At 41.1% G+C, this 27,701-nt stretch overlaps 1 protein-coding gene across 3 annotated transcripts in view; it reads right to left on the bottom strand.

Moving 5' to 3' along the window:
* The window catches only part of TRAPPC9 (trafficking protein particle complex subunit 9), a 510,030-nt gene that overhangs the window by 299,692 nt on the left and 182,637 nt on the right, over positions 1-27,701 (bottom strand). The window lies entirely within an intron of this gene.

Below are 27,701 nucleotides of genomic sequence, written 5' to 3'. Positions count from 1 at the left end.
CACCCTTCAAAAGTGCTGTACAAAAAACTAAAAAAAAAAAGCGCTGTCCAATTCACCCTTCAAAAGTGCTGTACAAAAAACTAAAAAAAAAAAAGCGCTGTCCAGTTCAGGGGCTTTTAGTGTATTCACAGAATTGTGCAACCATCACCACTACCTAATTTCAGGGTATTGTCACCACCCCCAAAAGAAATCCTGTACCCATGAAGCAGTCCCCCCAAATTGCCTCTCCCTTCCCCAAACCCCTGACAACCACAAATCTGTCTCTAAGGATTTGCCTAGTCTGGATATTTCCTATAAATGAAATCATACAACATGGGACCTTCTGTGACTAGCTTCTTTCACTTAGCAAATATTTTCAAGATTCATCATGTCACAGCATGCATCAGAACTTCATTTCTCTTGTGGCTGAGTAATATTCCATCGCACGGACCCCCGGCAGTTCGGTTCTCTGCTCATCACCTGATGGACATTTGGGTTGTCTCCACTATTCGGCTATCATGAACAACGCTGCTGTGAACATTTGGGGACAAGTCTCTGTGCAGATGCATGTTTCCAATTCTCTTGGGCATATACCTTGGGGTGGAACTGCTGGGTCATACGATAAGTTTATGTTTGGTTTTTTGAGGAACTGCCAAACCGTTTTCCAGTGCAGCTAGGGGTTGGTTTTGACTGTAATCTAAAGTCAGTGACATTTTTAAATCTCTTTAGAATTTAACAGAAGAAGAAAAACGTGGCAGTAGTAGTTCTGGCGCTGCCTGGTTTCAATCATCAAATCTCAGAGTCCACCCAACACGATTAATTTCCAGCAGATATAACCACTTTCCACACGCCTATGGAAAAACAGCACGCAGCTAACAGGAGAATCAGCCAACCAAAGGGTGCCAAGGAAAACTGATCCAATAGTTTCCAAAATAACTGGTTTCTGAATTATGAATTTCTATTATGCTGAGAGTAAGGGATTTTTTTCCTTGAGGGAAAGGGAGCAAACAGAAATTGGCACCAGAGTTGTCACGAGTGGTTTTTAGGCTTATAAAGCATAATTAATTCATTTCTTATGCAATTAAGCGAGCAATAATGCTGCTCAACTTAAATGCCTGGCTAGCCTCTGAAGGTAAGTTGGTTCCAGCATATCTCCTACTTTAAATCCATCACCCAAACAGAAGAAACTGATGTTAAAGAGATTAGAAAATTTAAGGTTCGCATCTCCAAAGTAAATTCCACTTGCTGGTAAGACCAATTCTAAGAAACAGAGAGGTAGCTGGAGTCTTAAATACATGCAGACAATAGTTGAAGATCTATATGTGAAAAAACAGAATCAAATGACTTCCCTGGGTTTTAATCATGACACTGCCATTAAACAACTGAAGGAACTTAAACAAATATTTAAATCATTTGACTTCGGCCTTTTAGTGAGAATATACTTTGCGATAGTGTGCAACCATGCTACTATAACTTCTGGAATGTATTGATGATTCTTCATTTGCACAACAAACATATACTACAGATGGGAAATAATAAGTGAAAGGCATTTAGCACTATCGTTGGCACATGGGAGGCATTCACTAAACTAACACTATTATACTAAATACGCACTTCAATGAAGCAGCGAGTACCTATGCCAAACACTGTCGGGCTACGCTCTGGAGGCACACGCATAAAAGTCATTCCTTGCTCTGAAGAAGCTGAAAGCCTGGTGGGGGAGGCAGGAAAGGAGGCAATTACAACTCAGTGTGAGCTGAGTGATTCCATAAATGAAAATGCAGGGTGCTACCGAACACAACAGCGGGATGAACGGCGAGGAAACAAAGTCAAAGACGACTCCTCTGAGCGCAGCAAAGTTGTTCTAATCAATTTTACGGAGAATAATTAACATGCAGTACAATGCTGCCACATTAAGCAGACAGAACTACAGCTTTAATAAACGAATTTACTGGCGTAGCCACCAGCACAAGTAACACGGAGGATACTTCCACGTCTCCTCAAAGCTCTCGTCTCCTCCCTGTCAATGCCAGGGTCTGTCCCACCCACAGTCCTCAGCAACCAAAGATCCGCTTCCTGTCATTACAGCTTAGTTTCACACATCTCCGAATTCCTTAATCATACAGTATGCGTTCTTGTGTTTGGCTTCATCAGCAGAGGGTTTCTGAGATTCATCCGTCTTGTTGGGCCTATCGGTAGCTTACACCTCCTGTAGTCAAGTGATAGGTCCATTTTACAGATATGTCAGAGTTTGTTCATTCATTTACCTGATCACGGACAGTTGTGTTTTTTCCAGCTTGGGGCTATTATAAATAGAGCTGCTCTGAACACAGTCAAGTCTCTGTGCAGACCTATGTTTTCACTTTTCGAGGGTAAATACCTAGAAGTAGAATTGCCGAGTCCTAAAGGTAACTTTGTAAGAAGTGGCTAAATCGTTCTCCGGAGTACTTGTACTAGCTTACATTCTCATTAACAATGGAGGAGAGTTCCGGCTCCCCTACATCCTCACCAACACTGGGAATAATCAATTTTCTCAATTTCAGCCATCTAATAGGTGTATAATGGTATCTCATCATGGTTCTAGTTGGCATTTCCCTACTGACAAATGACACTGAGCTTCCCGTGTGCTCATGTGCCATCCACGTGTCTTCTTTGATGAATTAGCGGGTCAGCCTCTTGCCTATTTTAAAATCAGGTTCTTTGTCTCCTTATTGTTGAGTTGTAAAAGTTTTTTAATATATTCTGGATACAGGTGCTTTAACAGATGTATGTTTTGCAAATACTTACTCCAAGACTAAAGCTTATGTTTCCATTTCCATAAAAGTGACTTTTGGAGAGCATGAGTTTTTGATTTTCACAAAGTCTAATTTATAATTTTGTCCTTTACATTTCATGCTTTGTGTCCTAAGAAATTTTTGCACACCCCAAGACCAAGACTTTTCTCCAATGTTTTCTTCGATGAACTTTACCACTTTACCATTTATATTCCAGGTCCATGATCCATTTCGATTTAATTTTTATGCATGTGTGGGGGAAGTTACTTTTTTGCTTACTGATAATTAATTGTTCCAGCATCATTTGCTGAAAAAGTTTATCCTTTCCCCCTTTCAATTACCTTGGCACATTGATCCAAAATCAAGTGAATTTACATATATATATAGGTCTATTGCTAGACTCATGTCGTCCCCATTAATCTATGCATTTATCCTTATGCCAACACCACACTGTCTTGATTATTGCAGCTTTGTTGTCTGGGGTGTGTCAGGTCCAACGCACTTCCACATAGATTTTAGAATCCAGTTATCAATTTCTTCGTAAAATAAGCCTGCTGGATCTTATTCTAAAGATCAATTTGGAAAGAACTGTGATCTTAATACTAGGTATTACTACCCACGAATACGCACAGCTCAATATCTTTCTATTTGAGTGTTTTTCTGAAAGAAAAAAAATCTTACAATTTTCAATGTGCGGTTCTTACACATCTTTTCTTAAATACATTCCTAGGTATATGATTTTTTTTGTGGTTTTTGTAAATGGTATGGTATTTTTAATTTCATTTTCTGAATGCCTAATAATATATAGAAATAAAATTGATTTTTGTATATTGACTTTGTATCCTATTACCCTGTTAAATTAACTATTCTAGTATACCTTCTATAAATTCCTTAGGATTTTCTGTGTACGTAAAAATGTTTCAGGGAAATAAAGAGTTTTATTTCCTCATTTCCAGTCTATGGACTTTTAGTTCTTCTTCACTCTTTATGGCACAAGCTAGACTTTTCAGTACAATGTTAGATAAAAGCAGTAAGAATAAGCATTCCTGCCTCCTTACTAACCTGAGGAGGAAAACATTCACCATTTTGTATCACATTAAGGACAGATTTTTCTGTGGATGCCCATTAGCAAATTGAACAAGAGTCCATCATTTTTAACATCCAGCTTACTGGGTGTTTTTGTACCATAAATGTGTGATTTTTATAAATGCTCTTTTAATATTTCTATTGATATGATCATGGTTTTTATTCTGTTAATATAGTGAATTAAACTAATTGGACTTTGGATATGTAACTAACCTTGCATTCTTAGAATAAATCCCACCAGATCATGATTACCTATTTTATATATTGCTGGATTTTTTATCTTTTAATAAGTACATCACTGGATTCTATTTGCTAATAATTTTAAGGGTCCTGTATGTGTGTTCACGAAGGGTATTAGTCTGTAGTTTTCTTGTAATGTCTTTGTCTGATTTGGGTATCAGGATAATGCTGTTCTCATAAAATAAATTGGGAAGTGTTCCCTCCTCTAATTTTCTGAGAGAGTTTTTGGAAAAATTGCTATTTCTTCATTACAATGTGATAAAATTGACCAGTGATGATGCCTGGCCAACATTTTCTTTGGGGGAATATTTTAAAACAATGAATTGACTTTCTTTAATAGGCAGAGCCTATTTAAGTATTCTGTTTTATCTTGAACCAGTTTGGGTAGTGTGTCTTTCAAGAAATTTTTCCATTTCATCTAAATTATCAAATTCAGTCGCATGAAGATATACATTAAAATCCTTTATTATCCTAGTAATGTCTGTAGGGAAAACTGATGTCCCGCTCTCGTTCCCGATACTGATAATTTATGTTCTATTTCTTGATCAGTCTGGCTAGAGGTTTATGCATTTTATTGATCTTTTCAAAGAACAAGCTCTTGGTTTCATTGGTTTTTCTCTATTGTTTGTCTTTAATTTCACTGATTTCTAGTCTTTACTTTCTCCCTTCTGGTTACTTTGGCTTTAATTCATTCTTCTTTTCTTCTCTTTTAGTTTCTTCAGATAGAGTATAGTTCATTAATCAAACAATTTTCCTTTCCTAATGGGGGCTACAAGTTTCCCTCAAGGCAATCCTTTAGGTGCATCCAGAAATTATGATAGTGTTTTTATTTTTACTCAATTCACCATGTTTTCAAATCGCCCTTGTAATTTCTTCATGTAACTCAGGGGTTATTTAGAAATGTGTTACTTAATTTCCAAATGTTGGGGTTAATCAAGACATCTTATTGTTATTTATTTCTAATTTAATTTTGTTGTCAGAGAACATGCTTTGTATGATTTAAATATTTTTAAATTTGAGACTTGATTTATGGCCCTGCATAAAGTCTACCTTGCTAAATGTTCAACATGTACTTGAAAAGAATGTGAATTATTTTGTTGCTGCGTGGAATGAGCTACAAACATCAGCTCGATCAAGTTGGTTGCATTATTGAAGTCTTGTGTATCTTTACTGATATTCTTTCTAGTTGATCTATCAGTTACCAAGATAGGAGTGGTAGAATCTCCAAGTTTAATTATGGATTTGTCCATTTATCATTTCAATTTTGTCAGTTCTTTGCTTCCTATATTTAGAAGCTCTGTTATTAGGTGCCTACACGTTTAGAAATGTTACATCTTCCTAAAGAATTTACCCATTCATTACGAAATGTCCCTCTTTATTCCTGATAACATTCTTGGTCTACATTGTCTTATTAATATAGTTGTTGCTGCTTTCTTATAAGTGTTTTCATGGTATATCTATCTCCTGCAATCCTTTCATATTTACTCTGTTTTTATATTTAAAATGAATCTTCTGTAAGAAGCACATAGCTCGGTCTCTTTTTTTTTTTGTCCAATATGGCAGTCTCTACCATTAAACTGAAATTTTTTGACTCTTTATATTTAATGTAATTATGGATGTGACTGGGTTTAGTTCTACCATCTTGCTATTTGTCTCATCTCTTTTTTGTTCCTTTTCTTCTCTTTTCCTGCTATATTTTAGGATTGAATATTTTTCTTAGGGTTCTATTTTGTCTTCATTATTGACTTAGCTATAACCCTTTGTACTGTTTAGTTTTGCTGTGTGGTTTTTCTATGGTTACAATGTGCATCCTGAACTTACCATAATCCATCTTCAAATAATATTATGTATTTGTATACACAGTGTAAGAATTTACCACCATACATTCCCATTTCTCCCTTCCACTCTATTTCTGTCATATTTTATATATGTTTTGAAACAATAAAACGGATGATTTGTTTAAAACGTGGTTAATTTTAAGGAAATTTTTAAATTCCTAGGAATAAGCATTTTATATTTACTGTTACATTTACCAATATTTCTACTCTTTCCAACACATTTCAAGATCTGAATCACTGATTTCTTCCACCTTAAGAACTTCCTTTAAGCACTCTTGCAGAGCAAGTCTTAAATAGAGATAAGCTCTCTCAACATTTGTCTCTGCATCTTTATTTCATCTTCTTTCTTTGAGGATATTTTTGCTGGATATAAAATCCTAAGTTAACCGTTATTTTCTTTTGCCAAGTGAAAGATAAAATTCCACTGTCTCTGGCTGCATTCTTTTCTGACAATCATTACTTAATGTCTACATTAAGTACACTACAAAATGTCTACAATCATTACTTTTGTTTCCATGGAATGTATGTTTTTTCTCCAACTGCCTTAAAGATTCCTCTCAGCACAACCAGTTTACAGCAATTTGATTACGATATGATTTTCTTTGTGTTTATCCTGTGTTTGTTAAGCTTCTTGGATCTGAAGATTTATCATTCTCATTAAGCTTGAAAACTAAAAACTCGACGTACTTGTTCGATCAAGGGCTCAGTGCTTCTTAAGCTAATTGTCACTCATAATCTCTGAATATTTTTCTCTCCAGGATTTTTCCCTGTTCTCTATTCCTGGAACTCCTACTGGATGTATACTGGAGACTCTTAACTCCTCTTTCACATTTTCCATTTTTCTTATAGGGACACATTCTGGGAGGTTCTTTAAGATCTATCTTCCAATTTACTTATTCTCTCTTCAGCCTTCAGTTGCATCTAGTCCCCTCTGTGCTTCGGTTTTTTGTTTTTTTTACTTCAATAGTTATGTTTTTTTAATTTTAAAATTTTCATAATATGTATTTGGTTCTTTTGCACATCTGCCTGCTTTCGTTTCATACTTGTGGTTTCATTTCTTCCAATAACATCCTGTTCATTTCAAACAGGACTATTTAAAAGTCTTTCAAATTGATACAGCCACTATGGAGAACAGTATGGAGGGTCCTTAAAAAACTAAAAATAGAACTAGCATACGACCTAGCAATCTCACTACTGGGCATATACCCTGAGAAAACCATACTTCAAAAGGACACATGTACCCCAGTGTTCACTGCAGCACCATTGACAATAGCCAGGACATGGAAACAACCTAAATGTCCAAAGAAAAAGTATTCAAAAGATGAGACAGTAACTTTGGAAGACACTGTTCTGACTGGAAACTGTAGGGCTACAGACAGAAGGAACCGCACAGGAACTCTAGCTGGGAGTACTGTTTCTCACGAGTGTAAGTTAACAATTCTGAAACTGCTTTAACTGCTTTACACCTATACTGGGGCCAAACAAATCAGTAAATGGTAGTGTGGCCAGATGTTTCACTGCTGGGGGGGGAAGCTGCAGATAAACAAGAAGAAAGCTAGAACAAACTCAGTGGGGCTGGGTTAAGTCAGACATTGGTAAGAACTCTTGTTTAACTTAAATAGATGTTAACTTAAACAGCTGGATAAATACATAAGTAATTACGGACATATGCAGATATGTGGGTGGCTCCACACACACATTTCCTTGCTCTGTTGGCTGAAGGGGCCTAGAAGCAAGGCCATGCCAGGGGAGATCCTCCTTACAGAGGATTCCAGATCATTTCTAGAGCGACTCCCCCAACAGAAGGTGGAGCTTAATTCCCACCCTGCCTTCCCCCCACTCCACCCCTAGATCATCGGCTGCACTCGGTGACTTGCTTCCAGAGAACTGAGTATGGAGACTATCCTGGCAAACGCTACAGCAGCCAGGCGACCGAGGTCAACATCATCAGTGACACATGCAACGAGATGGGCCAGTCAACTCTGTCTCATTATAAGAAAAAGATCAAAGGAACGCAAATTAAGGAACAGTCTACAAAATATCTGACCAGCACTCCTCAAAACTGTCAAGGTCGGGCTTCCCTGGTGGCGCAGTGGTTGAGAGTCTGCCTGCCGATGCAGGGGACACGGGTTCATGCCCCGGTCCGGGAAGATCCCACATGCCGCGGAGGAGCGGCTGGGCCCGTGAGCCATGGCCGCTGAGCCTGCGTGTCAGGAGCCTGTGCTCCGTAACGGGAGAGGCCACCCAAGTACCGCAAAAAAAAAAAAGAAACTGTGAAGGTCATGCAAAACAAGGAAAGACTGAGAAATGGTCACAAACTGGAGGAGAACTGAGGACTAAGTTTCATTAGTCTCCTGTCTCCCATTCTCTAGGTAAACACTGCTGACCTACCAATCGGGCTTGATGTAAAACAAAACTGCTCCTGGATTCCTGTAAGAATGCCTCCCATTGATTTTCTTTTTTCCCCATGAACACTCACTTGATATTTGACAAATCTTATTTTACACCTCTTCCAGAAAATATATCAGACTTAGTTTCCATTCACTTGTTCAATGCCCACTGTGGATACTGTTACAGAGGATCTCTGATTCCCCAGAACAGTTCTAATTTCAAACATTGTATCTCGTCATTTATGCATTCTGTCAGATGACGGGTCTTGATATTTATTTGTGAAAATACAGTCATACTCTGAGTCATTTGGATGCTGGTGACATTTTTCCTCATTGCATTTGACTCCCACTCAAGAGCTTATCCAAGGAGAAGAAGAGAAAAAAGGCAGCAGCCATGGATGGGGTGAGGCTCAGGGGACGATGGCCTCGCGTGGTGAGGGCACACATCCCCCAGGGACACCAGCACGCAGGCCCACAGCAGAGCTCTGGGTCCAGTGGGAGTCCACACACCTAACCCAACACGACACCACCACAGCTGGTGGAGCGGGGAGGGCACTGAGGACAAAACACTGGGGGTAAAGACTGTGGACTCAGACAAGCCTGGTGTGGGCCAGCCTGCACTGACACGATTTATCAGCTGTATCAACTGTTGGGAAGCGTGTGCTCTAAGCCTCAGTTTCCCCATTTCAAATGGAGATACTGACAGATTACAGGTTGTTGGCAAGATGTCAAGAGCGCATTCCGTGTGACGCACGTAGCACCATCTTTGCTGGATTAATTTTCCACTGCTGCCTAACAAATTCCCACAGCCTTAGCAGCTAATAGTTCCCCAGGGGAAACGACAATTTGAACAGGTTTCAAAGAGGGTACCTTTTCTCCACTGAGCTCCTAGGTGTTTGGAAACGTCAGAGAGCTGGTTTGTACCGGCTGCCAGAGCACGCCAAAACACTGACGTGTCTCGGTTCTTCCGTTCTCTATTGTTGCCATAAGAAATTCTAAATTTCACTTGTATTCTCACTTTTAAGCTAACTTCTAGTGAGATGCAAACTGGTGTCCGGAGCCACACAGCTGAGAGAGACTCCGCTAGTGTGGGAGCAGCATTTCTTCACACAGACACAAACGCACACACCCGTCTAGTGCTCTGGGCGCCGAGAGTTGCCCAGCAGAGTGAGCACGGATGCTGTCTTCTGGGAGAGTTTTTAAATGAAATGGAATTACCGAGAGAGGTGAGGTGAGCAAAGGGATAAGGCTGCATATGAGACAGAGTTGCCACTGAGTTTCAGAGTAATAAGAGTAGGCTGAGCACGTCCTACTTCTAAGTGCCAGGCTCAGCGCTGCTCTCCATTTAACTCACAGTCATCCTACCAGACTGGTGCTACTGCTGTCCCCCTTTTATAGATGAGAAGACAGAGGCACAGAGAGATTAAGTAACTTGCCCTAGGTGGCACAGCTAATAAGTTACGGAGCCAAAGGCCATGCTCCCAACCACTGCTTCTCTGTAGCCCAATGAGGTTTGTATTAATAACAAGTAGAATAACAACTAATTACATTTGGTGGGACCTTAAACTAAAAGTTCTCTCATATCACTTCATTCTCAAAACTATACCAGGAGGAAAAAAGAAGGGAAGATATTATGATTCCCCTACTGAAGTTTAAAGAAAGAGAGAGGTAAAGTAGTATGTCTAAGATCACAAAGCATAAGGAACAAGACCTGTACCCATACCAGCTTTCGACCCCCAAAACCCTACTCTTTCCACTCTATCAAATTTAATTAATTTAATTTAATTAATATCTGAAATGTATGCCCCCCTTGACCTCAGGGTTCTGGTCTGGAACCTCAAAGCTGATGCCACCATCAGCCAATACCACAGCTCTCCTCCGCCTCCCTTCTCTGGTCTGCATTCTGGTGACCTGTGTGTCTGTCTGCCTCCCCTACAAGACTGTCAGCTCTCAAAGGGCCAGAAACACACCTCATCGTCTTTGTCTTCCCCTGTGGCAGCCAGTGCAGCACCTGGGAAGGTAGACATAGATTTTGGTGTCAGACATGCTTGCCAAGGAGAAGAAATGATACTCCAGTTGTTTGCGTGTTTAGGGAACGACGTGGAATAAGGTGGGAGCAGGTAACTGGTCCAAATGAAGGAGTGAATTCAGACTGGGAGCAGTGACAACTGACTAGTCCAATCAGGGCTAAACACAGACGGGCTGAGTGGAGAGCCCACTGGGCACAGAGTCTGGGATGTGAGTGTCCCCGCTGTCACCGCCCGACAGAACCGCTCCAGGGGGTCATTCAACTCCCTCAGTCCCATTTTCCCAAAGAATAAAACAGGTCCAATCCCCCGGCTCTGAGACAACTCCCTGTAACAAAAAGCAATCAATCTTTCAATGATTAATGAGTCATGTCAAAAGGGCACAAGAAAGCTATCACTGGCCAAAGCTGTGACAAGTGGAGCAACCAGAATAACGATTTTAAGGGATCAAAACACACCGAATCAATAAAAACCCGAGACTATAATGGGACTCAAAAAAGAAGAGGGAAAACAGCCCTAATTTCTCACCACTTGAAGTTTTTAAACAGTTCCTTAATGCAAAGTTAGACATTAAAAGGAAAAAGAGCATTGTTTCTGTTTTGCTAGTAGGTGTTGTAATTGTGGGTAATCAAAGAGCCCCAGCAGTTGAGCTATAGGTGCTACTTTACGGGAGAAGGCCACTTTATGAATGCAGAAGACATAATAGACATAGAAAATCATTTCATAAAACTTTAATGACACTTGAATCAGGCAATCCGGATTATCAACTGATTTAAAAAACATTAGATGCATTATTGATGCCTCTGTAATACTGCTCAAGTACTGACATGTGGAATAGTCTCTAGCTGCAAGGGGAAAAGCACAGTGGGCTCAGACCATCACCACCCTATCCAACAGTCAATCTTAACCTCACTGATGATGGGACAGCTAGACATCAGGCATCTTTAATGTGATGAAACGAGAATACCAACTTCATCTCTTAAGCATTCCAGACAAAACCTTTCACCTGAATCCATCAAGTCTTTACATACAATCTGCAGTTTAAGTGAAATCAGTGGATGAAGAAACAAATAACACTGTGAGGCAGAAACTAGGGAGATCCAGAAGATAAGACATTCTACAGGACAACTGGCCTGGTCTCCTCAAGTTAGAGTCAAAAAACAAAAACACAAAAAAACAAAGGATGGTGCTAGATTAAAACAAACTTAAGTGGCACACTGCCCAGATGCAATGAGTGGTCCTAGATCATATACTGATTCCGACTAAATGTTTTTTTTGTTGTTGGTTTTATTTTTTGGGGGGGGGGTTGTTTTGGTTTTGTTTTTTTTAACATCTTTATTGGAGTATAATTGCTTTACAATGGTGTGTTAGTTTCTGCTGTATAACAAAGTGAATCAGCTATACGTATACATATATCCACATATCCCCTCCCTCTTGTGTCTCCCACTCTCCCTATCCCACCCCTCTAGGCGGACTAGTTGTCATAATAGAATTTGGGGGTCAAATGGGAGAAATTTTAGTGTCATCTGCATATTCAAGGCAATAAAAATTTACCGAAGTATAAAATTGGAGAGCACTAACTGAACAAAGCAAGTTATAAAACAATATTTACAGTACTGTTTCGATCTAGGGGACCCAGAATGAACATTCACTCTGGTTTCCTGGTGGTAACCTCTGGGCAGTGGGAAAGTGAAATTTCACTTTCATTTTTGCTTGTGTAAACTGTATTATTGAATCAGTTTTTGCTGGTACTGCTTCTCTAATGATAACGTATATCTGTCATTCGGAAATGTCCCCGTGTTCCAATGACCTCCCAGCGCTGGTCAGCACTGTGTTGCAGAACAGCAACAGTGCTAAACGCTCACACCTCTGTGAGGGCCCATCACAAATCGTGCCAATGACTTTGGACTTCGTTTGAAGAATGTTAGGCTCTCAATCAGTGCTTGGGGGAAGGCTGAGCCACCAGGTGAGAGCAAGGTAGAGTCAAAGAAACAGACAAGCCCATTTGGAAAAGACCAAAGGATTCGGCTGGAGGCAAGAAGGGCTCAGCTAAGGTGGTGGGTGCTTGTGGTCATGAAAAGACCACACAGGCCTAAGAGACATTGATCAAGAAGACTCTGTAGGACTTCCTGGCCACTGGGTACTGGGGGTAATGGAAGCATCACTTGCAAGGCCAGGGTATTAAGCTTCAAAGACTAAGAACAAAAAGGGAAATCAGAAGACCTCTATCACACACAAAGTAGAAATGACAGGAGGTACACAAAGGAAATTACAGTGTCCAGTAGTGTCAAGTCTGGTGAAAAGACAGAAGAGGAATGAGGGCAGTGAAAAGAAATTAGGTTCCATTAACAGAAAAAAAAATTCAGAGAATCCCAGAGAAAGCTATTTCATCAACATGCTGAGAATTTAAGCCAGATGCTAGAAGGTTAAGTTCAGGGAGAAGAAACTGAACAAAACTAATGAACAGGAAGAGCTTGCTTAAAGAAATCAAAAATCATCTATGGAGATGCCAGTTTAACCAAAAAAGAAAGAAAGGAAAAGAGAGACGTCAGTATGCAGGAAACCCAAACCAGATGCAGAAGTGAGATCCCACTGAGGAGCAATCCTGGAGTCTGTCACCTACGACTCTAATGTCGAAACTATCCGGCCTAGAAGTTCTTAGTGTCACCAGGGGTTAAATCAGACATCACTGGTACTCAGAAGACACAAAGCTCATCATAAACATGAGTAAGTCACTTGAAAAGCAAAAGCTGTATCACACAACACACGAAGTCACAGCCTGAAGGCTCCAGCAAATACGCTCCTTTATTTTTAGCCCTGCAAGAAAACAAACCCAGACCGTGCGAGCAAGCAAGAGGGGAAACATTCGTCACTAAAAGCGTCATTTAGAAAGACAGTGCTATGTAAATATCATTAATACAGAATATTGTTCAAACGCCATGATCAGAGGAAGTCTAAGATTAAGAACTTCAACGTAAATAAATTCTAAGACTGCCACTTCACGGCCTACTTGGAGAACAGATTTTAAACCATGAATGCACTCTATGTCCTATCTTAAAAATCAGAGAGAACAACTCCAACAGCTTTGGGAGAATACAGATGAGTAAAAGGAGGCCCAGCCCAGGAGTCCTGACCGATCCTGGCTGATGGCCATCCTGCCCAGCAGTTCTGGTAGGTCTGGACAACATGCTCCCTTTCCTCCTACATGCTCCATCTCAGGTGGGAAGTCACCCTCTACCCAAACCTCGCAGCCAGTCTTGTGATTTCACCTCACGCTCTCAACACTGATTCTTATCACAGAGTAGCACTGATACCCCTGGAGGAGCCTCTGACACACAGGCACCTTCCTGCATGCCTCCACTTCCTCTGATGTCAGACCTTCATCATCCCCCTTATTGACTATTTCAGGGCGCAGGTCCTTCACACCATCTGTCAGATTTATTCTTAAGTATTTCAAGTGTTTCCAGCCTAAAAAGGATGCTACGGTAAGACTAGGTGGGGCTTATCCCGAGAACACAAGGTTGCTTTAACATTCTAAATCTTATCGGTGTAAGTCACTGTATTAACAAACTAAAAAAGAAAAACCGTATGTTCAACTCAAAGCACATACAAAAAGCGTTTGAGAAAGTCCTGATTTTTTTAAAACTCTCAACAAAATGGGAATAAGAAGGGTCAGAACGGTAAAGTAATAGTCCTCTAAGTTATGGAACCGATTTTAAAGTCAGGCAAGGCCTTTTCTACAGCATCTCAGAACTATTTTTAAGTATCTAGTCTTGTACTCTGTTCATTGCTTCCTTTTCTCACAACTTCCTTCAGGGGCTGTTATTTACGTTTATATATATATATATACACCTTATGCCTGTTCTGAGGTGGACATCAGATAATTCTCCACACACTGACCTCCTTGGCAGAGCGAGGAACAAAACCTAGAACGTCAAGTCTTGGTTTACAAAGCCAGCAACTTCAGGTTGAGGCCGGTCGCAGTGATACTGCTGGCTCCCTTATGGTCTCAAAGTGGTTCCCACTGCCGACGTCAGACAGGCTGGATGTTTCAAGAGGCCTCAGGACTCATCACCGCGCCGTCTCATCTGAACTTCTCCTAGCTCATCTCTTATTGCCATACTTTAGCAGAATTGCTCCACACATGTAAAAGAAGCTAATTCCTCCTTGCTGTTGCCTAGGCTGGTCCCTCAGCTTCAAAGGCCTTTTTCCCACTCAAGAAGAATGCTCGAGGGAGAGGACTGGGGTTGGCTGCACGAACACAGCCTGAAGGGGGCTAGTGAGCCACAGCTAGCCAAGAGGAGGTCCGGGAAAAAGTCTGGACCTGCCTAAGAGGCAAGAGACCGTTATTTCAGGGTGCGCGAGGAGAGGGGACTCAGAGCACCGCCTAAACGATCTCCAGAGACGGGCGCGAGCCACACCTATCAGCGTGAACACCAGAGACGGGCATGAAACGCTAAGGCTGCTGCTGCAGCCACCTGCAGTGTGCGAGCACAGGTCACTCTCCACACCTCTCCTCCTGGAAGCCTGTGCAGCCCGCCACTGCCAGGGTCCCATGATCCAGGGACAACTTCCCCGGAACGCACGGCACGCCTCAGGCTGGTGCCATGTCACGCCGGCCTCTGCCGCCGCAGGCTCGCCCCGCATTCCGTGCCCCTCCCTCCCCCCGGCCTCAGTGAGCCAGAGCCCCCGAATCAGCGGCTCCTTTAGCCCCTTCCTGTCTGGGCGGGAACAGAAAACCTCAGGTGACCTACACGCAGAGGAGGGGCCAAACCCAAAGCTGAACCCCGGGAGCTGTGCGAACAAAGAAGAGAGAGGGAAATCTCTCCCAGCAGCCTCAGGAGCAACGGATTAAATCTCCACAATCAACTTGATGTACCTGCATCTGTGGAATACCTGAATAGACCACGAATCATCCCAAAATTGAGGTGGTGGACTTCGGGAGCAGCTGTAGACTTGTGGTGTGCTTTCTGCATCTTATTTTTTTCTGGTTTTATGTTTATCTTCATTTAGTATTTAGAGCTTATTATCATTGGTACATTTCTTTATTGATTTGGTTGCTCTCTTCCTTTTATATATATTTTTTTTCCATTTTCTTTTTGTGAGTGTGTATGTGTATGCTTCTTTGTGCGATTTTGTTTGTATAGCATTACTTATACTATTTCTCCTAGGGTTCTGTCTGTCTGTTCTTTTTGTTTTGTTTTCTTTTTTTATTTTTTAGTATAGTTTTTAGCACTTGTTATCATTGGGGGATTTGTTCTTTGATTTGGTCGCTCTCTCTTTCTTTTCTATTAACTTTTTATTTTTAATATTTTTTTATTTTAATAACATACATTCATTCATTCATTCATTCATATATCTTCCTCTCTTTTCTTCTGAGCCGAGTGGCTGACAGGGTATTGGTGCTCCGGCCGTGTGTCAGGCCTGAGCCTCTGAGGTGGGAGAGCCGAGTTCAGTACACTGGTCCACCAGAGACCTCCCAGCTCCACGAAATCTCAAATGGTAAAGCCTCTCCCAGAGGTCTCCATCTCAACGATAAGACCCAGCTCCACTCAACGACCAGCAAGCTACAGTGCTGGACACGCCAAGCCAAACAACTAGCAAGACAAGAACACACTCCTACCCATTTCTGAAGGGTTGCCTAAAATCATGATAAGGTCACAGACAGCCCAAAACACACCACTGGACATGGTCCTGCCCACCAGAAAGACAAGATCTAGCCTCATCCACCAAAACACAGACACCAGTTCCCTCCACCAGGAAGCCTACACAACCCACTGAACCAACCTTACCCACTGGGGGCAGACACCAAAAACAACGGGAACTACAAACCTGCAGCCTGCGAAAAGGAGACCCCAAACACAGTAAGTTAAGCAACATGAGAAGATAGATAAACACACAGCAGATGAAAGAGCAAGATAAAAACCCACCAGACCTAACAAATGAAGAGGAAACAGGCAGCCTACCTGAAAAGGAATTCAGAGTAATGACAGTAAAGATGATCCAAAATCTTGGAAATAGAATGGAGAAAATACAAGATACGTTTAACAAGGACCTAGAAAAACCAAAGAGCAAACAAACAATGATGAACAACACAATAAATGAAATTTAAAATTCTCTAGAAGGAGTCAATAGCAGAATAACTGAGGCAGAAGAACGGATAAGTGACCTGGAAGATAAAATAGTGGAAATAATTACCACAGAGTGGAATAAAGAGAAAAGAATGTAAAGAATTGAGGACAGTCTCGGAGACCTCAGGGACAACATTAAATGCACCAACATTCAAACTATATGGGTCCCAGAAAAAGAAGAGAAAAATAAAGGGACTGAGAAAATATTTGAAGAGATTACAGTTGACAACTTCCCTAATATAAGAAAGGAAATAGTGAGTCAAGTCCAGGAAGAACAGAGAGTCCCATACAGGATAAATCCAAGGAGAAACACACCAAGACGCACATGAATCAAACTATCAAAAATTAAATACAAAGAAAAAATATTAAAAGCAGCAATGGAAAAGCAACAACATACAAGGGAATCCCCATAAGGTTAACAGCTGCTCTTTCAGCAGAAACTCTGCAAGCCAGAAGGGAGTGGCAGGACATACTTAAAGTGATGAAAGGGAAAAACCTACAACCAAGATGACTCTACCCAGCAAGGATCTCATTCAGGTTCGATGGAGAAATTAACACCTTTACAGACAAGCAAAAGCTAAGAGAATTCACCACCACCAAACAAGCTTTACAAAAATGCTTAAAGGAACTTCTCTAGGCAGGAAACACAAGAGAAGGAAAAAGACCTGCAATAACAAAAGCAAAACAATTACGAAAATGGTAATGGGAACATACATATCAATAACTACTTTAAATGTAAATGGACTAAATGTTCCAACCAAAAGACACAGACTGGCTGAATGGATACGAAATCAAGACCCGTATATCTGCTGTCTACAAGGGACCCACTTCAGACCTAGGGACACATACAGACTGAAAGTGAGGGGATGGAAAAAGATAATCCATGCAAATGGAGATCAGAAGAAAGCTGCAGTAGCAATTCTCATATCAGACAAAACAGATGTCAAAATAAAGACTATTACAACAGACAAAGAAGGACACTACATAATGATCAAGGGATCAATCCAAGAAGAAGAGATAACAGTTGTAGATATTTACGCACCCAACATAGGAGCACCTCAATACATAAGGCAAATGCTAACAGCCATAAAAGGGGAAATCAACAGTAACACAATCATAGTAGGGGACTTGAACACACCACTTTCACCAACGGACATATCATCAAAAATGAAAATAAATAAGGAAACACAAGCTTTAAGTGACACATTAAACAAGATGGACTTAACTGCTATCTATAGGACATTCCATCCAAAAGCAACAGAATACACTTTCTTCTCAAGTGCTCATGGAACATTCTCCAGGATAGCTCATATCTTGGGTCACATATCAAGCCTTGGTAAATTCAAGAAAATTGAAATCATATCAAGAATCTTTTCCGACAACAAGGCGGTGAGACTAGTTATCAATTACAGGAAAAAATCTGTAAAAAATACAAACAAATGGAGGTTAAACAATACACTACCAAGTAACCAAGACATCAGTGAAGAAATCAAAGAGGAAATCAAAAAATACCTAGAAACAAATGACAATGAAAACACGACGACCCAAAACCTATGGGATGCAGCAACAGCAGTTCTAAGAGGGAAGTTTATAGCAATGCAATCCTACCTCAAGAAACAAGAAACACCTCAAACAACCTAATCTTACACCTAAAACAATTAGAGAAAGATGAATAAAAAAACCCAAAGTTAGCAGAAGGAAAGAAATCTTAAAGATCAGATAGGAAATCAATGAAAAAGAAATGAAGGAACCAATAGCAAAGATCAATAAAACTAAAAGCTGGTTCTTAGAGAAGATAAACAAAATTGATAAACCATTAGCCAGACTCATCAAGACAAAAAGGAAGAAGACTCAAATCAATAGAATTAGAAACGAAAAAGGGGAAGTAACAACCAACACTGCAGAAATAAAAAGGATCACGAGAGATTACTACAAGCAACTACATGCCAATAAAATGGACAACTCGGAAGAAATGGTCAAATTCTTAGAAAAGCACAACCTTCTGAGACTGAACCAGGAAGAAACAGGAAATATAAACAGACCAATCACAAGCACTGAAATTAAGACTGTGATTAAAAATCTTCCAACAAAAAAGCCCAGGGCCAGATGGCTTCACAGGCGAATTCTATCTAACATTTAGAGAAGACCTAACACCTATCCTTCTCAAGCCCTTCCAAAATATAACAGAGGGAGGAACACTCCCAAACTCACTCTACGAGGCCACCATCACCCTGATACCAAAACCAGACTAAGATGTCACAAAAAAAGAAAACTACAGGCCAATATCACTGATGAACATAGATGCAAAATCCTCAACAAAATACTAGCTAACAGAATCCAACAGCACATTAAAAGGATCATACACCATGATCAAGTGGGGTTTGACCCAGGAATGCAAAGATTCTTCAATATACTCAAATCAGTCAATGTGATACACCATATTAACAAATTGAAGGAGAAAAACCATATGAACATCTCAATAGATGCAGAGAAAGCTTTCAACAATATTCAACACCCATTTATGATAGAAACCCTCCAGAAAGTAGGCATACAGGGAACTTTCCTCAACATAATAAAGGCCACATATGACAAACCCACAGCCAACATTGTTCTCAATGGCGAAAAACTGAAACCATTTCCACTAAGATCAGGAACAAGACAAGGTTGCCCACTCTCACCACTAACCTTCAACATAGTTCTGGAAGTTTTAGCCACAGCAATCAGAGAAGAAAAAGAAAGAAAAGGAATCCAAATCGGAAAAGAAGAAGTAAAGCTGTCACTGTTTGCAGATGACATGATACTATACATACAGAATTCTAAAGATGCTACCAGAAAACTACTAGAGCTAATCAATGAACCTGGTACAGTAGCAGGATACAAAGTTAACACACAGAAATCGCTTGCATTCCTATACACTAATGATGAAAAATCTGAAAGTGAAATTAAGAAAACACTCTCATTTACCACTGCAACAAAAAGAATAAAATATCTAGGAATAAACCTACCTAAGGAGACAAAAGACCTGTATGCAGAAAATTATAAGACACTGTTGAAAGAAATTAAAGATGATACAAATAGATGGAGAGATATACCATGTTCCTGGATTGGAAGAATCAACATTGTGAAAATGACTATACTACCCAAAGCAATGTACAGGTTCACTGCAATCCCTATCAAGCTACCAGTAGCATTTTTCACAGAACTAGAACAAAAAATTTCACAATCTATATGGAAACACAAATACCCCGAATAGCCAAAGCAATCTTGAGAAAGAAAAAGGGAAATGGAGGAATCACACGCCCTGACTTCAGACTATACTACAAAGCTACAGTAATCAAGACACTATGGTACTGGCACAAAAACAGAAATATAGATCAATGGAACAGGATAGAAAGCCCAGAGATAAACCCACGCACATATGGTCCCCTTATATTTGATAAACGAGGCAAGAACACACAATGGAGAAAAGACAGCCTCTTCAATAAGTGGTGCCAGAAAAACTGGACAGCTACATATAAAAGAGTGAAATTAGAACACTCCCTAACACCATACACAAAAATAAACACAAAATGGATTAAAGACCTAAATGGAAGGCCAGACACTATCAAACTCTTAGAGGAAAACATAGGCAGAACACTCTATGACATAAATCACAGCAAGATCCTTTTGACCCACCTCCTAGAGAAATGGAACTAAAAACAAATAAATGGGACCTAATGAAACTTAAAAGCTTTTGCACAGCAAAGGAAACCACGAACAAGACGAAAATATAACCCTCAGAATGGGAAAAAATATTTGCAAACAAAGAAACTGAAAAAGGATTAATCTCCAAAATATACAAGCAGCTCATGCAGCTCAACATCAAAAAAAATAAACAACCCAATCCAAAAATGGGCAGAAGACCTAAATAGACATTTCTCCAAAGAAGATATACAGACTGCCAACAAACACATGAAAGGATGCTCAACATCACTAATCATTAGAGAAATGGGAATCAAAACTACAATGAGGTATTACCTCACAGCGGTCAGAATGGCCATCATCAAAAAATCTACAAATGGGCTTCCCTGGTGGCGCAGTGGTTGAGAGTCTGCCTGCCGACGCAGGGGACACAGGTTCATGCCCCGGTCCGGGAAGATCCCACGTGCCGCGGAGCGGCTGGGCCCGTGAGCCATGGCTGCTGGGCCTGCATGTCCAGAGACTGCGCTCCGCAATGGGAGAGGCCACAGCAGTGAGAGGCCTGCGTACCGCAAAAAAAAGAGAAAGAAAGAAAAGAAACGAAATTGAGTTATTTGTAGTGAGGTGGATGGACCTAGAGACTGTCATACAGAGTGAAGTAAGTCAGAAAGTGGAAAACAAATACCGTATGCTAACACATATATACGGAATATAAAAAAAAAAAAAAGGGTTCTGAAGAACCTAGGGGCAGGACAGGAATAAAGATGCAGACGTAGAGAATGGACTTAAGGACACGGGGAGGGGGAAGGGGAAGCTGGGACGAAGTGAGAGAGTGGCATGGACTTATATATATGACCAAATGTAAAACAGATAGCTAGTGGGAAGCAGCCGCATAGCACAGGGAGATCAGCTCGGTGCTTTGTGACCACCTAGAGGGGTGGGGTAGGGACGGGGGGAGGGAGACGCAAGACAGAGGGGATATGAGGATGTATGTATATGTAGAGCTGATTCACTTTGTTATACAGCAGAAACTAACACACCACTGTAAAGCAATTATACTCCAATATAGATGTTAAAAAATAAAGAAGAAGAAGGCTCCTCCTTCTGCCTGCCTCCTCCACAGCTTTCTGTGTTTCTCCCAGTCTAACGGTCATCGATTGGGCACCCAGCATGCGCTAGATATCCTGTAAAGCGTGGATAAGGAAACGTGAGCGTTTTCTGCCTTCGTGGAGCTTGGGGTCACATGGGGTGACAGACAAGCCTACTGCCGACAACGCCATACAAGCAATGTAGAGATGACAGAGGGATATGCCAACCAGAGGGCAGAGGGAGCTGGGGGGTCTCCACACTTGGGTTCTGTGACCTGCTTCACCCTCAGAACTCCCCTGAGGACTAAGGATGATCTCTCGTTCACAGATGAAGTGAAGTAACCCACCCACTGAGACAACGCTGAGGTTTATCCGTGGCTGTTTGATGACAGGTAATTGTTTCCCCCATTTTGCTTGTTTCAATAGTGTAGATGTTTCCGGGTTGGGAGAGGGGGCAGGATTCTTTTGTTTAATGTGGCCACTATTTAAACAGTTTTGGGTTTTTTAGGGACTAATGAGATCACGTAAATCTGTATGGCAGGACATTTTGTAAAAGACTCTTGGACCCCGTATGTCTGTGGTGTGAAATTTCCATTTCCTTACCCAAAGCAAACATATTGGCTTTCTGTCAGTCATTCTGAAAAGCTGATCTAACTCAATTTCCTTGTTTGGCAAGGATGCAATGAAAGTACCCATTTTCCTCTGCTGTCTGCCTGGGAATCCATGAGTCCTGCTGGTGAACCAACAGGCACTCTCATGACGGGCCAGGGTGCTCAAAGGTTTGAGGGCTTCTGTGAACCCCACACGGTGCCACCATGAGGCTCATCCCGTGGAAAGGCCCTGGGCTGCAGCAGGGCTGGCGGGTTTATGGGCTCCTAGACAGGTGTCTCTTGACTTTCCCCAAAATATGCATTTGAATGCCTCGATTTAGTTTTAACTGTATGTTTATGTTAAGATTTTACCACAAATGTTTATGAAAATGCCTTCCCAGGAATCCAGGTGCTATAAATCAGTCACTGAGGTACCTCAAACTGAGCTACTTAGAGAGCTTCCCATGTGCTAACCTAAGAGTTACATCACAGGGCATGAGGCACAGCAGGAAGGCCCAGAACTGCTTCCACTGCCGTCCTACAGACAGCAGAAGACGTTAAACAAACCGAAAACATCTGCTACCCTAAGGCAGTGGTCCTCAAAGCACGGTGCCCACAGCCAGCTGCAGCCAGCTGCAGGCCTGTTAGAAATGCACTCCCAGCCCCGACCCAGACCTGCCGAATTAGGAATCGAGGACGGGGCCCAGCGCTCTGTTTCACAAGCCCCCAGGTGATTCGGATGCATGCTACCGTGTACCAACCAACGTGATACAGTCCTGCCATGATCGAACGTAGCATGTGATAAATAGGAAAGGAATGAGAGCGCGTAGCAACCCTTTAGGAGCCATTTCCTTTTCTTTCTTGTTCAGTATTCAACACTTACCAGGAGCCTGTGATGTGCCTGCCCTGGTACCAAGTGCTGAAAAGGCAAAGATTAGTAAGGTATCATCCTTAGCTTGGACCAACTCACCCTCTACTGGGGAAACTGGCTTATGTAATAGTTACGGCAGCCGCGGTGATGTTCTAAGTCACGTCCTACCCCAATACAGGAAACCATCTGACACAGACTGTGTGTGTGCGCATGCATCTCAGGCTGCCGTGCTGCCTCTGCAGAAAGGCCTCTGCCGATGGGGCAAGCAGGCCCCATCCTCTTCCTTCCCTGACCTTCCCGCACAGCACCTCTCACTCGCTGACATGTATGTGCTCACTGTTCGTCTCCTCTGCCAGAAGGTGAGCTCCAGGGCGTCGTCCTGCTCTCTGTTACAGCCCCAGCTCCCAGAACTGGGCACTGAACAGTTACTCACCAGGGGCTTGTCGAATGGGTGGAGTGGATGAAACGTTACAGGGGTTCAGGTAAACAGTGACCATCATGGTGGACAAAAGCCTTCACCATGTCATGGAACCTCAAGGGGCATTCTTCTGGCCCCTCTCCCTGATATCTGTTTAGAATTCCACATGCAGTGGACTCTCTACTTCTCTTACTGCTACATTTCTTACTAAGTTTTGAAATTGTTGAGCAGATTAAAGGATTCTTTTGACGCCTTTACGCTTAAACTTTATAGAGTTTAAACTGTCTCTGTAACTATTCCCGGGACAGATTAGAAATAATTTGGAACTGAATTGGATTTGCCATTTTGTAAGCTTTTCTTATCTACCAGGGCTAATAGCAGATGCTCTCCTCCTTACAATAGCCCAGGAGGAAGGCTTATGATCTGCATTTCACAGATTGAAAACTGAGGGTCAGATAGGCGAAAAGCTTATATTCGCTGCTCTATAAATACAGCTTGAATCAACAGAGGATGTTTTGTATTCCATAATAAGTTTGGAAACTTATAAAGTATATATAGAGGGGAAGCATGACATTGTGGAAACAATACAAGCTTTGGATTTAGCCATAACTGGGTTTGAATTTTAGCTTCTACTTTGAAACTGCTTGACCTTGGGCATGTTGCTTAATCTTTCTGAGCTGTTCAGTAACTCCCACCCAAATACTGGGAAGTTGCAGTCATGAGGGACGTAACCTGTAAATACTGTTTAAAAAGTTCGATCTCTCTGCTGCCACGTTCCAAGCCTCCCTGGCCAGCACAGTCTCCAGCCTGGGCCGCCCACCTGCTTGCCATCCTTGAGCGTGTGAATGATCAATGAACAAATGGTCTGATACATTTTCTCCCCCAAGCTAATGAGAACCTTCACTATGCTGCCCCGAGGCACCAAAAGGCTCATGAAACCATTTTCCCCTAATAACACAGCTTGATTAAGAAAATATGCTATTCCATGACATAGGTTTTTTGTTTTTAACTCAAATACATTTACTGTTAAGTTTTTTTAGCAGATTCTTCCAGTGAGTCCATTTATAAATACAATTATTAAAACGTAAAAGCATGTAAGAACTTCATGAACATCCTATGGTTCTTTACTGTAAAGGTTAAAGTAAAATAAAATATTTAACAGGGCATAAGACAGCATCTGAATGTTGCTGGGTTTCTGAAGAATCTGAAAACTAGACTTTACTCTGACTGAGAAGAAACTTACTCCACTGCCCTGCTTTGCCTCACTGATGGAGGGAACGTCTTTAGAGAAAGGAGAATTCCTGTGGAAAGGGAATATCTGACCTAGCTATCTGGAATATCTGGGTCCAGAAAGATTTCCCAAAGGCCGAGCACTGTGCCAGGAGGCACGGACCAGGCCACGGCCATGAGGAGCTCACAGCTATGGAGAACTCGGGGACAGGAGCACAGGGCCACCACTGACAGCTTGGCAGACAAGGTAACATCAGGGCGTGGCCCTGGAGGAGGACCGGAGAACATGCCAGGAATCAAAGGAACTGAGAGAGAACCTCCAATCAAAGTGAACAGCCAGCGCCAATGAAGAGTACAGTGAGAGGGTACACCTGGGGAGCCAGGGTGCGTGGCCCGGTGTGGGAAAGCACAACCTGTTTTTCACCTTTAAGTTCAAAGGGGGCTGTAGCAGTTTTGTGGGTGCACTTCATCAGGTTGAGGAAGTTCCCTTCTATTTCTAAGTTTGCTGAGTTTTTATTAGACATAGATATTGTACTTTGTCAGATGCTTTTTCTTCATCTACTGAGATGCGTATATCATTTTCTGTTTTTAGTTTGTTGATATGAAGAATTACATTTGCTGGTTGTCTAATGTTAAACCAACCTTGCATTCCTCAGATAAATGCCACTCAGCCAATATTATGGTAAAAAAATTCCCTTAAAATTTTCCTATCTATGTTCAGGAGTCTTTGTTTTTGTTTTTATAAAATCTTTGTCTGGTTTTGATATCAGGGTAATGCTGACCTCATAGAACGAATTAGCAGTATTCCTTCTTTCTCAAGTTTCCTGCAAGAAAAGCTTACATAAAATTTGTATTATTCCTCCCTTTATGTTTGGTAAGCTGCATGGGTGAGCCACCTGGGACTGGATTTTCTCTGTGGGATGGTTTGAACAAAAAATTCCGTTTCCTTAATGGATATAAGGCTATTCAGATTATCTACTTCCTTCTATGAGTAAGCTTTAATACTTTGAGTCTTTCAGTGAATTTGTCGCCATTAAAAAGAATGAAATAATGCCATTTGCAGCAACATGGATGCATCTAGAGATTATCATATTACGCTCAGTAAGTCAGAAAGAGAAAGACAAACACCATGATATCATTTATATGTGGAATCTAAAATATGACACAAATAAACATACCTACAAAACAAAAACAGACTCACAGATATAGAGAACAGACCTGTGGTTGCCAAGGGGATGAGGGTGGGGAGAAAGGACTGGGAGTGTGGGATTAGCAGATGCAAACCATTACATATAGGATGGATGAGCAAAGTTCTACTGTAGAGCACAGGGAATTACAGTCAATATTCTGTGATTAACCATAATTGAAAAGAATATGAAAAAATATGTATGTAAAACTGAGTCACTTTGCTGTACAGCAGAAATTAACACAACATTGTAAATCAACTATACTTCAATAAAAATTTTTTTTAAAAGGAACTTGTCCATTTCACCTCAGTTTTCAAATTTATTGGCATAAAGTTGTTCATGATACATCTGTTATGCATTTAATATGTGTAGAACCTGTAGTGATGCCACCTTTTTCATTCCTAATATTTTTAATTTATGTCTTTTCTCTACGATCCATCTGACTAGAAGTTGGTAGACTTCACTGATTTTTCTCAAAGAATAAGCTTTTGGTTTGTCAATATCGGGTTTTTTTGTTTCCAGTTTCACTGATTTCTGTTCTGGTCTTTATTATTTCCTTTTCTAGTCTAGGTTTAACTTCCACATTTTTTTCTACTTTCTTCAAGTTGAAGCTGAGGTTTATTGATTGAAGGCTATTCTTCTGTTCTGACATAGGCATGAAGTATTATAAATTTCCCCAAACTACTGCTTCAGTGGCACCCCACAAATGATATATTGTGCTTTCATTTTCACTCATTTCAAAATTCTTTCTAATTTTTTATTTCTTCTTTGACCCATGAGTTAATTGTAAGTGTCATTTTGTTTCCAAATGTCTGAGGGTTTTTCAAAGATCTTTGTTATTGGTTTCCAATTTAATTTTATTACTGTCAGAATATACTTTATAAAATGAGAATCCTTGGGGCTTCCCTGGTGGCGCAGTGGTTGAGAGTCCGCCTGCCGATGTAGGGAACGTGGGTTCGTGCCCCGGTCCGGGAGGATCCCACATGCCGCGGAGCGGCTGGGCCCGTGAGCCATGGCCGCTGAGCCTGCGCGTCTGGAGCCTGTGCTCCGCAATGGGAGAGGCCGCAACAGTGAGATGCCCGCGTATCGCAAAAAAAAAAAAATGAGAATCCTTTTAAATTTGAAATTTGTTTTGTGGCCCTCTGTATCAGTCAGGGCTCTCCAGAGAAACAGAACCACAAACCAATAGGGCACGTGTGTTGGCAATATTTGTGTGTACACACGTACAAAGAGATTTATTTTAAGGAACTAGCCAGTGTGATTGTGGTGGCTGGCAAGTTTGAGATTTGTAGGGCAGGCTGATGGGCTAGAAACTCAGTCAGGAGCTACGTCACAGCCTTGAGGCAGAATTCCTTCTCCATTTTTGGAGAAAGGGATTTTGGAAATTTCTCCCCCCAAAATTCTCAATTTTTGCTCAAAGGCCTTCAGCTGGTTGGATGAGGCCTACCCATATTATGAAGAACAACCTCTTTAACTTAACTGGTGGTAAATGTTAATCACATCTCCAAAATCACTTTACAGCAACATCTAAACTTGTGTTTGACCAAACAACTGGGCACCACAGCCTAGCCCCGTTGACACACAAAATCTAACCATCACAGCCCCAATATGGTCTACTTTGGTAATTGTTCTATGCGCACCTGAAAAGTACATGTACTCTGTACCTAACTGTTGTTGAGCAGAGTGCTCTATAAATGTTGATTACGTCAAATTGATTGACAGAGGAGATCTGAACAATACTATCTCTACTCATTTCTGTCTACTTTTTCTAACAATTACTGAAGGATATGGAACTCTCTCAATTTATTTATGTCTTCTTGCCATTCTACCAGTTTTTGCTTCATGTATCTTGAAGCTCTTATTAGGTACATAAATATTTATGGCTTACATTTTCTTGAGGAATTGAGCCCTTTACCATTACGAAAAGACCTTTTTATCCTTGGTAATATTCTTTGCTCTGAAGTTTACTTTTCTCTGTTCTCCATAAGGCCACTCCAGATTTTTCATTAGTGTAAGCATGGTATACCTTCCTCCATCCATTTAGTTTCAACCTATTTTTGTCTTTATATTTAAATTTCATTACTTGGAGGTAGCTAGAGTTGGGTCTTGCTTTTTTTATCCAATCTGACATTCTCTACCTGCAATTGGAGTATTTAGACTACTTACTTTCGATC

Source organism: Delphinapterus leucas, chromosome 17 (assembly GCF_059928025.1).
Source record: "Delphinapterus leucas isolate spDelLeu-1000000601 "Yukka" chromosome 17, BTC_Dleu_Yukka2, whole genome shotgun sequence".
In the NCBI taxonomy this organism is placed as follows: Eukaryota; Metazoa; Chordata; class Mammalia; order Artiodactyla; family Monodontidae; genus Delphinapterus; species Delphinapterus leucas.
Note: the sequence above shows the minus strand (reverse complement) of the source record. Positions and strands in the feature narration are given on the sequence as shown.